Genomic DNA, 16,123 nt, shown 5'->3' with positions numbered 1-16,123 from the left:
CGTTTTTTTTTTGCTTGGACGCACTTCCTTGCGTGCGAAGATGTAGCTGGTGGGTCCCAGCAGTCAGGGGGAAATGTTCTTTCACAAAATACGGTTGCCCGTCCGGTGGGTCCCCGCTGTCAGGTGGAGGAATAATTATTTTGCACGTAATAAGGAGGCACTTCCTTGTTGCGGTCGTGGACCCAGCTGTTAGCCTCTCCACGTAGAGTCCACGTCCGATGGAAGTCGTTCCTTGACCATGTTGACCACGCCGTGCCGAGAGCACCAGGGCAGTGGACAACGGCGAGGCCTAGGAAGGGGACGATGCGGAGCCGGGGAAGACGCGGCAGTGGATGCCCATGCGTAGAGGAGTACGATGGTTCACTGATTCGCTACGGTGTGAGGCTACCGTCGCCGCAGAATAACAGGGGGGTGTGGGTGAGTAGAGGGATGGCCTGGCCAGTGGTGGGAGTAGTAGGGGGCTGTGACGCCTCCGCCGCATCGTAGACGGCCACGGGAGGCAGGAGCATGAGGCACGACCGGCGCTGGTTTGGGCGGCTGGAGCAAGAAGACCAGAGGTTGAAGAAGCACTACGGCCGTTGGATGGACATCGTACAGTCACTGGAGCTAGAATCGTGCATATTGACTAAGTTGACAAAGCCCTCCGTCCCCGTCAACTTAGTAGGCCCACAAGTCAGCCTGCCACTATACTGGGTCCCAGCTAACAGGGGGAGTACTCATTTTTTGTGCGTAATAAGGAGGCACTTCCTTGCATGTGAAGATATAGCTGGTGGGTCCGAGTTGTCAGCGGCGGTAATGTCTTTTTGTGAAATACGGAGGCCCTTTCGGTGGGTCCCCGATGGCAGGTGGAGGAATCATTGTTTTGCGTGTAATAAGGAGGCATTTCCTTGCGTGCGGCTGTGGACCCAGCTGTCAGCCTCTCCACATACAGTCCACTTCAGATGCATGTCGGTTGTTGACCACGTTGACCAGGCCGCGCCGAGAGCACCAGGGCGGTGGACGACGGCGAGGCCTATGAAGGGAACGACACAGAGGCAGGGAAGACTCGGCAGTTGTTTCCCACACGGAGGGGAGTACGACTGTACGAGGGTTTACTGGTTCGTCTGCCGTCGTCGGAGAATAACAGCGGGTGTGGGTGAGTAGAGGGATGGCTAGGCCAGTGATGGGAGTACGATGGGGCGGTGAGGGCTGCGCGGCAACACAGCCGGCCGCGGGGAGGAGGGAGCAGGCAGTCCCACCGGAGATTGTTTGAGTGGCTGGAGCAGGAAGAGCAGAGATTTAAGAAGCACGACGGCCGTTGGATGGACATCATACGGTCACTTGAGCTAGAATCGTTCATATTGACTAAGTTGATAAAGCCCTCTGTCCCCGTCAACTTAGTATGCCCACAAGTTAGCCTCCCACCATGGTGGGTCCCACCTAGCAGGGGGATTATTCATTTTTCTGTGCGTAATAAGGAGGCACTTTCGGTGGGTCCGAGCTGACAGCGGGGGGAACGTTTTTTTTGTGAAATACGATAGTCCGTCCGATGGGTCCCAGCAGTCAGGGGCAAACGATCTTTTTGCGAAATATGGTGGCCCGTCTGGTGGGTTCCAGCAGTCAGGGTGGAAACGTTTTTTCCGCGAAATACTGGTGGCCCGTCCGGTGGGTCCCTGCTGTCAGGTGGAGGAATAATTATTTTGCACGTAATAAGGAGGCACTTCCTTGCGGCTGCTGTGGACCCAGCTGTCAGCCTCTCCACGTACAGTACTCTTCCGATGGAAGTCGGTCGTTGACCACGCCGTGCCGAGAGCACCACGGCAGTGGACGACGGCGAGGCCTAGGAAGGGGACGACGCGGAGCCGGGGAAGATGCGGTAGTGGATTCCCATGTGGAGAGGAGTATGAGGGTTCACTGGTTCGGCTGCGGTGTGAGGCTGCCGTCGCCACAGAATAACAGGGGGAGTGGGTGAGTGGAGGGATGGCCTGGCCAGTGGTGGGAGTAGTATGGGGACGGTGAGGCCTCCGCGGCAGCACAGCCGGCCACGGGAGGCAGGAGCATGCGGCACGACCGGCGCTGCTTTGGGCGGCTGGGGCAAGAAGACCAGAGGTTGAAGAAGCACTACGGCCGTTGGATGGACATCGTTGACCACGCCGTGCCAAGAGCACTAGGGCAGTGGACGACGGCGAGGCCTATGAAGGGAACAACACGGAGCCGGGGAAGACACGGCAGTGGCTGCCCACGCGGTGGAGAGTACGAGGGTTGACTGGTTCGGCTGCCGTCGCCGGAAAATAACAGGAGGTGTGGGTGAGTAGAGGGATAGACAGGCCAGGGATGCGAGTATGATGGGGCCGTGAGGCCTGCCCGGCAGCACTGCCGGCCACGGGAGGCGGGAGCAGGCGGTTCCGACGGCGCTGGTTTGGGCGGCTGGGGCAGGAAGATCAGAGACTAAAGAAGCATGATTGCTGTTAGATTGACATCTAACGGTCTGACGCTGGTAGAGTCGATTGTTGACTAAGTTTCTTTTTTGAGAAACCTTGTGTACGCATGAACTTAGTAGGCCCACAAGTCAGCCTCCAAATCTGTGGCAGACAACATAAAGCCCATTTGCTATTTTTTATAATTTATAGCCCATTTGCTAATTCTTAAGTAATTTATTACAGCCCATTTTCTGCCCAGGACCACGGTCAAAAAGTTCAACCTTATTTTGCATATTTCGGTGGAGTCCGAACTGTTGTAATCCCGAAATGATAAACATTTTTTAAGAACTTATTGATTTGCCAAAAAAATCGTTTTGTTTTTGTAAGAAAATAAGACATGGGACAATTGAGTTGGTTTAAGGGAAAACCAGTGGTAAAAAAATCAGCGCTGGGTGGGAAAAAACAACAAAAATAAGGATGTAAATATGAAAAGGGAATTTCATGTGTTTTCAATATAATGATACGTGTATATGAACTAGTAAAACTATAGGTAGAGATTAGAAAACGGATGTAGGACATGCGTTTCAAGAGGAAAATAGAACTGGGCTGTGTGTTTGATTCAGTAAAAAAACTGCCTGCGGATGTTGTAAGACAAAATATAACTAACGCTGGCGGGCCAGAGGCCAGTAGATACCTGCTGGATCTTTGTGCCCCGTTGTCGTCATGGGCTGGGCCTGTTAAAAACAAAACCAACCCTGGGCAGTCTACAGCCCAGTTGAAACTTGCTCGACCTGAAAAAACAATATACGTGCTCAATAAACGAGAGAATTCTGCAAGTACAGACTGATAACTGGGATGCAGCACGGATATTGTTTTTTATCGTGATAATAAGTGCATGCACTTGTTTCGAAAAAATTGGAGAACTGGGAATTCGAACGGCGGGTGCTTATGCTACCCATCAAATAAAAATCAGGTGCCTGAAAATTCGTTTCGAAACAAATGATTCAGCTTTATATCCACGTCGACCCTCGGCATGATGGTTGGAAGCAAATGCAAGTTCATACCAAAAGATCGTTAACAACAATACCAACTTGCGGACGACAAGGTAGTACAACTACCAATACCTAACTAACTTATAATCTTTTTACTCCTGGCCCTAGTGTTCGTCTGGTAGAAAATCTTGCAGAGGACCAGTTCCCGCTCCTTCTCTTGCTCCAGGTCCCCGAGGTGGTACTGGTGCATCACCCAGTTGGTCCTCTGCTGGTCGAAGTTCTTGTTGGTGTGCAGCACCAGAACCTTTTTTGCTGCCCGTCTGCCGGCCGTTGACCATCACCGGCAAGGTATTGCCGGTCTTGTGCCACATCGCGTGCATGCCGCACTCCGACTGTATCTTGCGACGCGTCCACGTGCCCCTTTTGAACGCCCTGGAATTGCGCTGGAAGAAATGCTTCCTTAGGCCACTCAGTGTGATACCTGCAGTATTGTGGAATACAGGTTTTAGTGTACCTAGTTGGCATTTTCATAACATCTTTGGCATGTTGCAGTCACTTGTTTCACTTTTTATTAACTGTCAAATTGTAATTGCTTCACCAGGTCTGCGTCTAAAAAGAAAAATAGAGCTATAAACAAAGGAATATGTTTGTGCAAGTAGACGGCCGATCGGTGTCTTACCTGGAAGTTTCTCAGGTTGGGTGTAGCATATGCCGTGCTCGCTGTCGATGGTTGGTATGAACAAATCGATGAGAGACTGAAATCTCGCGCTGTCAGCACTCACTTTGGCCTCAAGGTGCTCGATCAGCTCCTGATCCGTGGGATCGAACTTGACGCCAGCCGGCAGCACCGGCCAATCCTTCTTCGACTTGCATCGGTAATTCTAGTTATATGGTACTCAATGTATGATCAATCGACTGTTTTAAGTGAATGATGAAAGATTTCGACAGATAAGTGGTACTCCAAATCTGAAGTCCAGAATACCCGAACACGCCGCCGGGATTCTTGTGTCACCTCACGCGCAGCGTGTTGTCACGTCAATTCAATGTGTGGACATGATGAATAATTTGACCGACGTATACTAGTACTGCTACTGTACTACTTACTAGTCGTATTTAGTGTCACAATTTATACATAGGTTTAACTAACAAGTACGCACTTGAAGCCTAACTGATATATATATATGGCTTCTGCACAGCATCTCCATCATCATTATCAGTACATCCTACGCAGGTGAGTTAGGATGCACTTGATCCCAGGAAGGTATCTATCCTTCAAACCAGAGGAGTGCTTCAAACTAACAACAGTACATAATATCCAACAAAAGAGGGTCGTGCTACAGCAGCAGAATACATGGCTCAGTCTAGATATCAGCACGAATCAAGTTGTGCATATTTGCTGTTGGCATGAACCACATCGCCGCATGTCGGGTTTGCAAAAGCCATCCATCGCATGGAAGCTTGATGCCTTTCACACACTGAAGATTACCTGGCAACAAGCTGTGTCGACGAATCTCTGGATATGGTGATTCATGAAACCCATGGTATGATGTGTAAACACAGCCCCCCCTCGCGAATGGAAGTTGCATAGCACAGTAATCATCGCCGGTGATATGATCGATGATTGGTTGGATGATCGGATAATTGAGCCCGAGGAACAAGGAGTGGTTGCCGAGGCTGTAAACCCGCCTCCAGTTGAATACGCCTGGCCCAACGGAGCTGGGATCTTTCTCGAACACGAAGCAGCCATAGCCATCAATGTCACGAACGCCCCACGCATTGTACTGCATGTGGTTTGATGTAATGGTTTGGTCAATTTGGTACGTGCGAATGAGCATCAAATGACCGCCGTCAGCTGAACGAGCGATAAACCACCACCCATCGGCTGGTATGATTCCAGGTCCTGGAATCATGAAGGCCAGCGCATTTGCGTCTGCTGCAACAATTCAAATTGGAGACCAAAAGGACAAAAATAAACAATCATGTTCAGAGTATGTGTGGAATTAAGATTATTATAACAGTGACACATATCATAGACAGAGAATTGCAATGTCGTGGTCATAATCATACCCCAAGTTAAAAAAATAAGCCAATGGCTTTCATATTCTAGCAATATGTCATGGTTCAAACATCATGTAACAATGAGAGGAAAACAGCTATGACAGCGCCTACTCATATTCTACCATAGCACTTACTACTACTGTTCTCATATCAACTCTAAGCAATAACATGCGTTGTTATAAAAATCTTGTAAACGAGAGTAACATATAGCAATCATGATGTTATGCTCATAATATGTATTCTAACAATCATTAGATGCCAATTGTTCTCATATCAACTCTAACAATAACATGTGTGGTCATAAAAATCTAGGAAATGAGAGGAACACATAGCAATGATGTGGTTATAGACATGCTATGCATTCTAAATTTGTAACAAATGAACAGGCAGTCGTATTCATAAGGTAAAGATGAGATGAGATAGAACAATTACACGACGATAGATTCCACCAGTATAGGCAGCCAATCTGTGCGTCGACCGCGTAAACGATGCCATCGTGCACTATAGCATCAGACAGAAATGTTGCCTCAACAGGATTGATGATGAGCCATAACCATGTATGGCGACCGGATTCCAGATAGACTAATCCCATGTTGAACAAGGCAATGAGCTTGTAATCCATGTAGTCTTCTGATGGTGTGGGCACTTCGCAGATTACAACTTTCTGCAAACAGAGGTCGAGCCAAAAGCTTGACGCGTCTCGTGCGTAGTAGGCAGGAGTGTCCGGCGGGCCGCGAGGCTCGATGTCGGCGGTATCCAACGATGGAAGGGTGATCTCTCGCTGGGTGTAGATATCCACGAGACGCCACGGACTACCGGTGTGGTGGATGAGGACGATCCAGTTGGCCTTCATGCCCGCCCAGTAGTGGCCGCGCATGAAGGACAGGTGGACGGGTAGTGGTAGCATGTCGAGGGGCACCACGGCAACCTCCGTAGGATCGTCAAGTCGGTGTCTGGGCCACCTGCGAGGATCGGGCATCAGCAAGCAGGGTGTCTTGAAAAGAGCCGGCCGGTTGCAGACGAGTAGACGGTACAAAGACACCGAGCATGTGGCCAGACGGACGGTGCTGAGTAGGTCCATACGACTACAGATCTGCTCCAAGAGAACATCGGGGAGGGAATTCCAATCGCGGCTCTGCGTGTCAGTCGGTTCTGCCATTGGGGTTTTCGGTGCCTGCGAGCCAGCGGGGAAGTGGATTCGGGCGGGCGAGCAAAGAAGCTTCTCCTCGTGTGGCCGAGCAGTGAGCGGGGGGATATGGTACGCGCGAGCTACCAAGGAAGATGGCGCGGGCGGGCGAGCAGTGAGCGGGGGTAAATGGTGTGCGGCCGACGATGGGGAAGAGAGGAGGAAGAAGAAGAGAGGAGGAAGAAGAGTGGAAGACGGGGAAGAAAGTGCATTAAATCTCAATTCTACTAGTACTACTACCAGGATATACCGTCCTTCGGAGTGTAAATAGTTACACCGATGACATGTGGGTCTACCACAAGAGGGCCCATATGTCAGTTAATGGAGGACAGAGGTGCGTAGGCGTATTTGCGGAAGCGTGCTCTACTGGCAAACATGATGGCAGTACTGGGTAAGGCTGATTTAGTAACACCAACACGCTGGTTCAGCTTATTAATTACGTGTCCCATCTGCTGCAGCGTGTATTGTCACTTCACTGCGAAGACTAGTTGAATAGTTCTCTCTGACCGAGATGGGGAATAATGGATCGCGAGGACTTCCTTTCTACAGTATCCCTATGCCTCTACGCTCACTTCACTCATTTTGCTCCGTACCTAGTCACTTGTTGAAATCTGTAGAAAGACAAATACTCCGTATTTGGGAACAGAGGGAGGCTTTTACTCCGTACTATTTGGGAACAGAGGGAGTATCACCATATGGAGGGAACAGAGGAAGCTTGAAATATGAACATGTCAATGGGAGGGAGTAAGCCCCATGCATGCATGCATGCATGCAACATGCAACACTCACACGTACACATGGACGCACGCAACACTCACGCACCCATGCGGCACACAGCACACGACGCAACACACACGCTCACGCTCAAGTGCTCAACCTACTCCCTACGTCCGTGAAAGACTGTACATTTAGAGATTTACACATTGACCAGGGCATAATTAACGCCCAAAAGTAGCAGACTTATGTGTGCATGCGACCATTGAGATAAGAAGATTAAATGAAGGCCGTTGCATGCTGTAATTAAGGATAGACATGTAGCCTATACCTACAGCACAAGTTGGTGCATTAGTCAATCAATATCGATTTAGATTAAAGGCTAAATGCATTGGAAGTGTAGATGTACATCATGTACTACACTCTTTGTTTTATAGCCGATGTACACTCTTTGTTGGAAGACCGAGGGAGGACACGTGCATGCACTCACATACACAGCCAGGGCGGTTCGCGCGCAAGGGTTGGACTCGTGTCGCGCCTGCGTAAAGTTTTGTTTAACTGATTTCTTTGCTCTGCCAACTGACAGGTGGGACCCAGAAACCAGGTGACAATTTAACCAGTCAACAAAGTGCCACGTCGACTATGTGGCCGGTCAGTAGGGTGCAATACGGTGCTCTACGATGAGCTAGTGATCGTATAATCGCCGCAAAACTATATATAGTGACCGTAAAGAGCGTATTGTTACATACGTTGACCGCCAGTGTATTTTTCTCGTTTCAAATTAAGCCATATTAATCGGAAAGGACGCAGTATGGACTACTACTAGTACTAGTACTGCTTTGATGTGTCCCGTCAACTCGCCGAACGAGGAGAAGCTTGCTTACTACGCCTCTCCCTCGCCCACGTGCGCGGTGGTTCGCAGGACGAGGAGAGGGTTTTGACTACAGCGCCCTCTCCCTCTCCCTCTCCCTCTCCCTCGCCCTCGCCCTCGCGGTGGACGTGCAGCAGTTCAATCGGTGTCAGATTGCCAGAAGCATATTGTACTGTAGTATCATCATTGTTGGACCTTCCGAAGAGGCGAAGAGCCAAGTGCAAGGTTCACACGAGTACGAACTGTTGAACCTCCCGAAGAGGCAAAGAGCCAAGCGCAAGGTTTTATAGGAGTTGTCGTCCTAGTAGGAGTGTACTACAACTATAGCGAACGATGCTACTGTATGATGCCGCCACGTCACGTATATCCAAAGCTGTGCCACCTTTTTTCTCAAAGAGCGTGTTGGAGCCCGTGCAACAACCACACAAGTTGCACGTACACATAACACATTTACTAGTAATAAATTCTAAAGGACAAATGCCAGTATGCCACACAAGTTCATCTCCAATTCATGTGATAAATTTGTGCACGACTAGTCTACATATATTCACAGCGCTACCGTTCACAATTACCGTACTCCACTTACACGTTATAGATGGGCTACATGCATGTCCTCCTCCAGGTTCCAGTCCCAGGTGTTCTTCATGGATGGCACGATCCATAGCGGTGGGCAACGGGAATCATTGTCGCAGCTTTCTAGTCCGGTTCCACACGATGGAGACTCATCCAAGCTGAAGCGGCATAAATCAGGGATAGCGTGTCCCAGCATGTCGTTCATCCGGCGGTGCGCAATGAAGACACAACCATGCTTCATGAATGGCAGGCCTTCCGTGTCATGCACGGAAGGTGGCATCCGCTTCACAATGGGGTAGTTGTCCCCGATGAAAAGCGAGTACTCTCCAAGAGTGTTCCTCGGCACCCACGTAGCATCACGGGGGTCGAACTCGGCGCCGTTCATCTGGTACACGCGGCATCCCAGATCTGGACACATGGTGACGTACATAGTCAAGGTCCATGCATAATAATGTTGTGCTCAAATATGGCGGTCAGTAATACTGTGCAGCAAATAGTACTACTCCGGTATAGAGGAAGTAAAATAACCGGCTTATTATATGTAGCCACTCTTGGCTACATGGATGAGATAGTAAGACATGGAAAAACAAAAATGGTGGCAGCTAGTGGGTTCAAGTCTTCAAGGGCCTAGCTAGCTATACGCGTCCTCCAAGGTAAAAAATACTCCTACTAGTACTACTAAGTATACTACTAGTACAACAATGAAAGAGAAGGCGAGAGGGTTAAAAAATGGAATACCTGGGTAGATGGTGACGGTCCGATCGTGGTAGATTGTGTGACCATGTTGCACATCAGTGGTACCATGGGTAACGACTGCTAAGATAGTTGATCCCAATATGCCAAAGTCAGCTACAAGGTTCCAGGTTAGACCGAATCGCGGATGCAAATGCACATCCAGGATCGGCGATCTTATTTTGATCGGGGGATGACTGGTCCCTGCAAAATAATGGAGTACCGTTAGGGATGCAAATGATGGTTTGTGCATTCCGTTTGTAATCTCCCGTACCGTAGGATGGCAACCAGATGAAACAAGTCCCCTGGCTTGTCACCGCGAAGATGCGGCCTAGATGGCGCACGGCGTCTTCGAACGTGTAGGGGTACAAATCTGCCGCCGCCAACATGCGCCAGCCTCTGCCGTTACTGCGTCTTGCATTGATGGCAATCCTTATGTCGAACACCGCGATGAGATAGTAATCGTCGTAGCCGCGTCGCTTTGTCGGCGGGTCCGCAATTGCTATCTTCTTCAATCTCATGTAGGCATCATCATACGTATTCAAGCCCAGCCAGTCCGGAAGGCCGATCCCAATGGTGGAGAAGGGGTCTACCGGAACGGCCGCACTGCTGTGGATGTTGTGCAAAATGATGGTGGTATCCGGCCGGAGGTATGCAAGCCAATCTTCGTTGGCACCGACCCAGACCTATATATAAGACGGTGGGCAGCGGAGAAATTACGGGATGGAAATGGAATAACTAAGTACTACATGATCAAACTCCATTACTGACCTGCTCATCGGACAAAATCCGACTACCTCTCAACGTCGGCAACTCTAGCGGAGTCAACGTGCAACCATGGCCAGGGAGCGGTGGACTGTTCGAAGGATTGTCCCATAGAAGAACCTTCTCCTCGAGGACGCATGGAAGACCAACAAGCATGGCCTTTTCCCAAGCCTGTTTAAGCAGCGTCTTGAAAAAGTTGGTGCAGGAAGCACCGAGTCTTGCGGCGGTGAGGACGTCGGAGCGGCGTGCGATTTCTCCCAGAGGATCGTCGTCCAAGGTCTCCCAGCCCCGACGAGGAGGAGAACCGCCTGGCGAATCCATGGGAGCAGCGACGAACTGCCTTCTCTTCGGGGGGAGGGGAACTGGCGAGGAGGAGATAAGAGCGTAGTAACCGCAGGGCCTCGTCCCTTCCAACTGTAGATCGTTCCTCAGCGAAGGGGTGAGGCTATTATTTACTACTAGTACTAGCATTATGGAACGTTATGGGATTGCATTATACTGTAAATAATAGCACTAGTAAGAAATTTTTGGCACTAGGTAGTAGTTTTTGGCGTGGATTAAGAAATTTTGGGTATGTTTTTGCCATTTTTTGTACACGCCAACTAGTGTCAAAAAACGTCTTACATTATGTGACGGAGGAGTACGTACTCGTACTGTAGCAGTACCAGTACTACTTTTCTCAACTAGTAGTGCGATGTACTGTACTTCTAGTCTAGTCTAGTATAGTGCACCAGTTTTGAACTCTTGAATCTCAGGGCCAAGGAGCTACAGTTGGAAGTGGAGGGTACTACTGTTCTCTAGAACCATCGCTGTACTATCAATGCAGGGGAAGTACACCTGCGTAGTGGCCTAGTGGGTACTCTCGGTGCTATATTCAGCCGCTCCTCTCACGTAGGAGTAGCTGGCCTACTCAGCCGCTCCTCTCACGCACACACTAGCAGCCTGTTTATCAGTGACGGTTACTGCGGGGGCAGAACATTTGAGTTATTTGATACAGCGAGACTAGGCTTTTCGCTTCCATTTGTGGAGGTGTAATGGATCTCGTCGAACTTTGTTAGTAGTTCCTTCTTTATGAATGAGATGAAGCAAAGCTTTTGCCTCCGTTTAAAAAAACACATCAAGAGGAATTTCTTTTATAGTAGAGCCGATAATGGAGTGAAGTCCATGCATGCAACGCCACAAGCTACAGAGTAGTAGTAGAGCACTTTACGTACAGAGCCATATTGCACAGTTCCCAATGCCCCGCCAGGCTTTTCCGGCTCCTCGGGCTTAATTGGGAGGCGCTAGTTTAAATATGCTACTAGCTGATGAGGAAGCTGCAAGCGAGGTGCGGCTAGGGCGAGCACGCGAGCCACGGGATGCTGGGAAGGAAAACCCGTTCACGTGGCTAGGATGTCCAGTGCACCCAGATTGTGGGGCCGCATGTCCGTTCGACTTCAAAACTCAAACTACCCGTGTAAAATATTGGCTCGCGGCGAAATGTAGTAGTACTAATTTTTTTAAAAGGTCGCCGTGCGTTCGGCCGGGATCGAACCCACAAAACGAGGTATACACTCCCGCGACCACTAGTAGTACTCGTTGGAGTACAACGCAACGTAGACCCACCTTTAGTCGCTAGTAGTATGTACATTGTTCCTTACAAGAAACCCCTAATAATGCAAGAAACCACTAAAATGCCAAGAAACTACTACCACTTGCATACGTGGCAGACTTAAGATAAGACTACCTTATCAACCATTGTACATGCTCTTACCAACAAAAATCCTCGAGTGACCTCCTACCATCGGCCCGTCCACCTAGTGATCCTCGGCCATGGGACGCAACTACCGCCGTCGGCAGAAGGCGAGGTCAAAACCGCCGGCGGTGCGGAGCCCATGTTGCGGCAGCCCGGATGCCAGCTCCGTCCGGTGCTCGTAGCCACTAGCTAGCCAAGATAGCTCCGTCCATCTGCTTGTCTACAAGGTTTGCTAGCTAGATTGGCACGGCAGCGCGGTGGCTTGCTCGCGTGTGCCATGCTCAGGCCAGCCATCTGGCTCGAGCGAAGGCAAGCGCAGCGGCTTGCTCACTCGTGAGTCATGCTCGGGCCAGCCTACCAACCCGTGCGGAGGCCAGCGCGGCATCTGGCCTGTCTGGCAGAGCGGCGGCCAACTCGCTCATCACCAGCGCCACCGACGAACACGCATTAGTACTGTTTGAAGTAATGTTCAGGAAAAATAATGATTTGAGTTGGAATAACAGGATAGAAGGTTAGATGTGGGTCCCTCGTGTCAACGGTCAAACAAAATGTGTTGGTTTAAGCTACCTCGTCAGCACGGACGTGTGGGCCAACCCTGTCATAAATGGGTTTAAGCGAACCTAACCGGAGGAGTACTAGGTAGTAGCTTTTGGCGTCGATTAAGAAAATTTGGGTATGTTTTTGCTATTTTTTGTACAATAGATTCTTCCTAGGGCTGGTTGAAAGTGGTAGTTTTTTGTTAAGTACTCTACATATTGTAAGTAGGAGTGAAAGTTAAGCTTTGGAAGCCAATAAGCAAGGCTAGTTACATAGTGCATATGTGTACATGATTGAAAGTAAATATCAACCATGAGTGACTAATATCTTGATGGAAAACTCGAAACTATGGAATACTAGGAAAAAATGCATGGTTGGAAATACTAGCAATGTTCATGTCCGTTGCAACGAATCATAATTAGAATAATACTTATTCACAAACTTGGTACAAAACACTCTAATTTTGATATACATATGTCACTAGAGATATATTATGTTTCAATTAGAATATATTCCTTGGGCTGCGTTGGTGAGGTCAGGGAGGGATGTGGTTGGTTTTAAGATACTAATTATTGGTTTTTCTGCAAATTGGTAGACAAGTCGGATATTGGTGAGAAAAGGCAACAACTTACCTCACAATCGTTAGATGTAGATCTAATGGTCAGAAACGACGGATGGCAGACACACCAGCATCACCAACTTAGTCTTGTGTAGAAGTACTAGCAAGATCCGTGCATTGCATGGAACATCAAGATGCATTTTTTTATTAAACACTTGTTGTGATTGACCCTTGCTGGAGTAATCCCATGTGTAAAAACTAATGATATCTCGAGAAATATGAGATAAGGTGAAGAGGAGTGGGGTGTGGTGGTGGTTGGTGGTCGAACTGAGCGGAGGCATGGGGATTGACGACGCCGGCAGCGGCTACCAGGCCAGTTTGTTCCAGAGGCTTCCTTTCTTAATTGCTCAACAATGAGGTTTGTTGGAGATAGGGATGAACGAGGGAAGGCCTTGTCTGCAAATGTGGAGAGGGGTGCGGGTATCTTTTAGTTTAATTTCCATCTGTCAGATATAGATGGGACGGTCTATATTGCAAGATGGCACACGTACCATCATCACCAACTCGGTTTTTTATAAGAGAAGAAATATAAGTATGGAGATACAAACGTATTATCGATACTTGCTTCCGTAAACTAGCATCTACATTCTATTCAACGCCTCGGCATGTGGGGCCTTAGCACAATGACTTCTTGACTGTGTAAAACAAAGATTTTCCCATCGCCAACAAGGAGGGGGTGACGGCGGCGCGCTTTTCGGCTTGCTTTAGTCCTAGTAGTCACACTAGGTGGTCTAAGCACGTGTAGATTTATTCTTTTTCACGTCTCGTGTTCGCCGTACTGCCACGACTATTGATGAATAGACGGTAAGTTATTCACGGGGAAACCCTTGATGAGTGTGATTGCGAGAGAGAGATAGACAGTGTGCGTGTGTGATATGTTAGAGACTGAGGCAATGATAACAGATTCTTTGTGTCTATGTGTGTGGAGGATAGAGATAGACATGTACATGGGGCTTTGTGTTGTGTAACGTGGAGACATGTATAAATAATTAGAGAGTGAGTGTGTGAGATACACATGCGGACATGGGGAGAGATAAGGATCCAGATAAATGGGTGTTTGTGCATGTTTGTGTGTGTTTGTGCACGCGTTTGTGTGTGAGAGGGAGAGAGTGTATGTGGAGTAGAGAGACCACTGATGATGTAAACCTAGTATAAGGGAAGGGGGAATGGTGTGACATGTGTAGTAACGGGATAGCACGGGTGCAGGCTGGGGGCAGACTATTTGGAAGAGACATCGAGTGTGTGTGTGGGAGAGGGGTGTGAGAGTGAGAGAAAGAGAGAGCTAGCGACGGAGAGAGAGAGAGAGAGAGAGAGAGAGAGAGAGAGAGAGAGGAAGAGAGGGGCGAGAGGGGTCGTTTATGTCCATAAATGGTGTATAGATAGGGAGACAATGTGTCCATAAATGGCGTATAGGGAAGGAGCTGGGGCGGGTCCGCATGTGGGAGAGATAGAAAGAGGAGAGTGGTGCACAAGGAGACAAAGTGTGCTTGTTTGCAATGGGGGTGGTGTGTGAGGTGAGTGCGCGAGAACCACATAACTAGGGAGATAGACGTTTGGGGGCGACTTTTTGTGTGTATGGGAAATATACACTCTACATAGTGCGTGTGCTTGGGTAAGAGAGATAGAGGGAGACCTAGAGAGTGAGGGAAGAGATGTGTGGATGCCCAAGAGACAAAGTGATAGAGACCTATGTTGGGGTCCGGACTTTACAAGAGAGAGGGGTGTTAATGTGCTCGTGTGTTGGTGTTTGGGGGAGAGAACGACTTCTCTGTGTGTGTGTGTGTGGTGGTGGTGGGGGGGGGGGGTTGACTTCAGATAAAGAGTGAGGTGTCTATATTTGAGGGACTTTAGCGTAATTGAAATATTGTGCACTCATGGTTGATCCATTTGTTTCACAGTTTGTACTATCAGATAACGATACTTTTGAACATGTGTGATATACCTTGATGTACTAGAATTACAAACCTAAGATTGGAATTTTGGAATTCGACTCCATCATTAGCTTTTGTAATTCATTTAAACGGAGGTACATTTTTTAAGCCGGGATTTCGTGATTTCAAATTCATATATCAAACCTAGAGATATACACATACGGGCATGTTCAAACTTTATAATCATCCACTTTATTCATACACATACACATTTTTGCTTTTGTCAACACATTTGGAATTTCATTTGAATTGGACCGTATGATGGTATTTGCTTGTAGTAGCTCAATGATCCATATTTGAATTGAATGGACAATCTAAGTTTCGAGTTGGAGACATTGATTTTCAAAACTTGCACATTTTTTTGCGTGCAAAACAAACAAATTGTCGGCCATGGTATCATAGTCGGCCGTACAAGAGCAGAATACTTATAATTTTAGGCGCCAAAAGCTTTCAAACTTCCCGCTCACATCGAAATATCACCCGCCCGAAAGTTTAGCCCTGTGATATTCCTGTTTTACCCCTGCCACATGAACGGAAAAGGGCTACTTTGGTAACTCCATTGTTTTCCCCTCTTTGCCCCCAACATTCTTCCCCAGAGCCCCTCCCCTTCCCCTCCCCGACCCCCCAACCACGGCAAGCCGCCGAATCTAGTCCTCCGCCACAGCGGTGGACCTCACACCCCGCCGGATCTACCTTCGCACCTTGGAACCCCCAACTGCCAACTCACCACTTCACCGGAGCCGCTTCAGCGACTGGCTTGTCCACCGCTCCAGATCTCCTTGACCGCCATCATGGTCCACCACACCAGATCTGCTTAACCGGCGCCCTCCACCACAGCGTAGGCCCTTCACTGACTCCCTCGTCCGCCCATTCGCTGGCCCTTCATACAAGCCCTCGTCCGACGGAACAGATCCGCCTCACCGAAAGCACTATACAATACGCCCACCGAAGCCTTCGTCCACTGCACCGGACCCGCTCCACGGACGCCATATTCAACTCCACCGGCCCTGC

This window comes from Triticum aestivum, chromosome 7B (genome assembly GCF_018294505.1).
Source record: "Triticum aestivum cultivar Chinese Spring chromosome 7B, IWGSC CS RefSeq v2.1, whole genome shotgun sequence".
NCBI classification, from domain to species: domain Eukaryota; kingdom Viridiplantae; phylum Streptophyta; class Magnoliopsida; order Poales; family Poaceae; genus Triticum; species Triticum aestivum.
Note: the sequence above shows the minus strand (reverse complement) of the source record.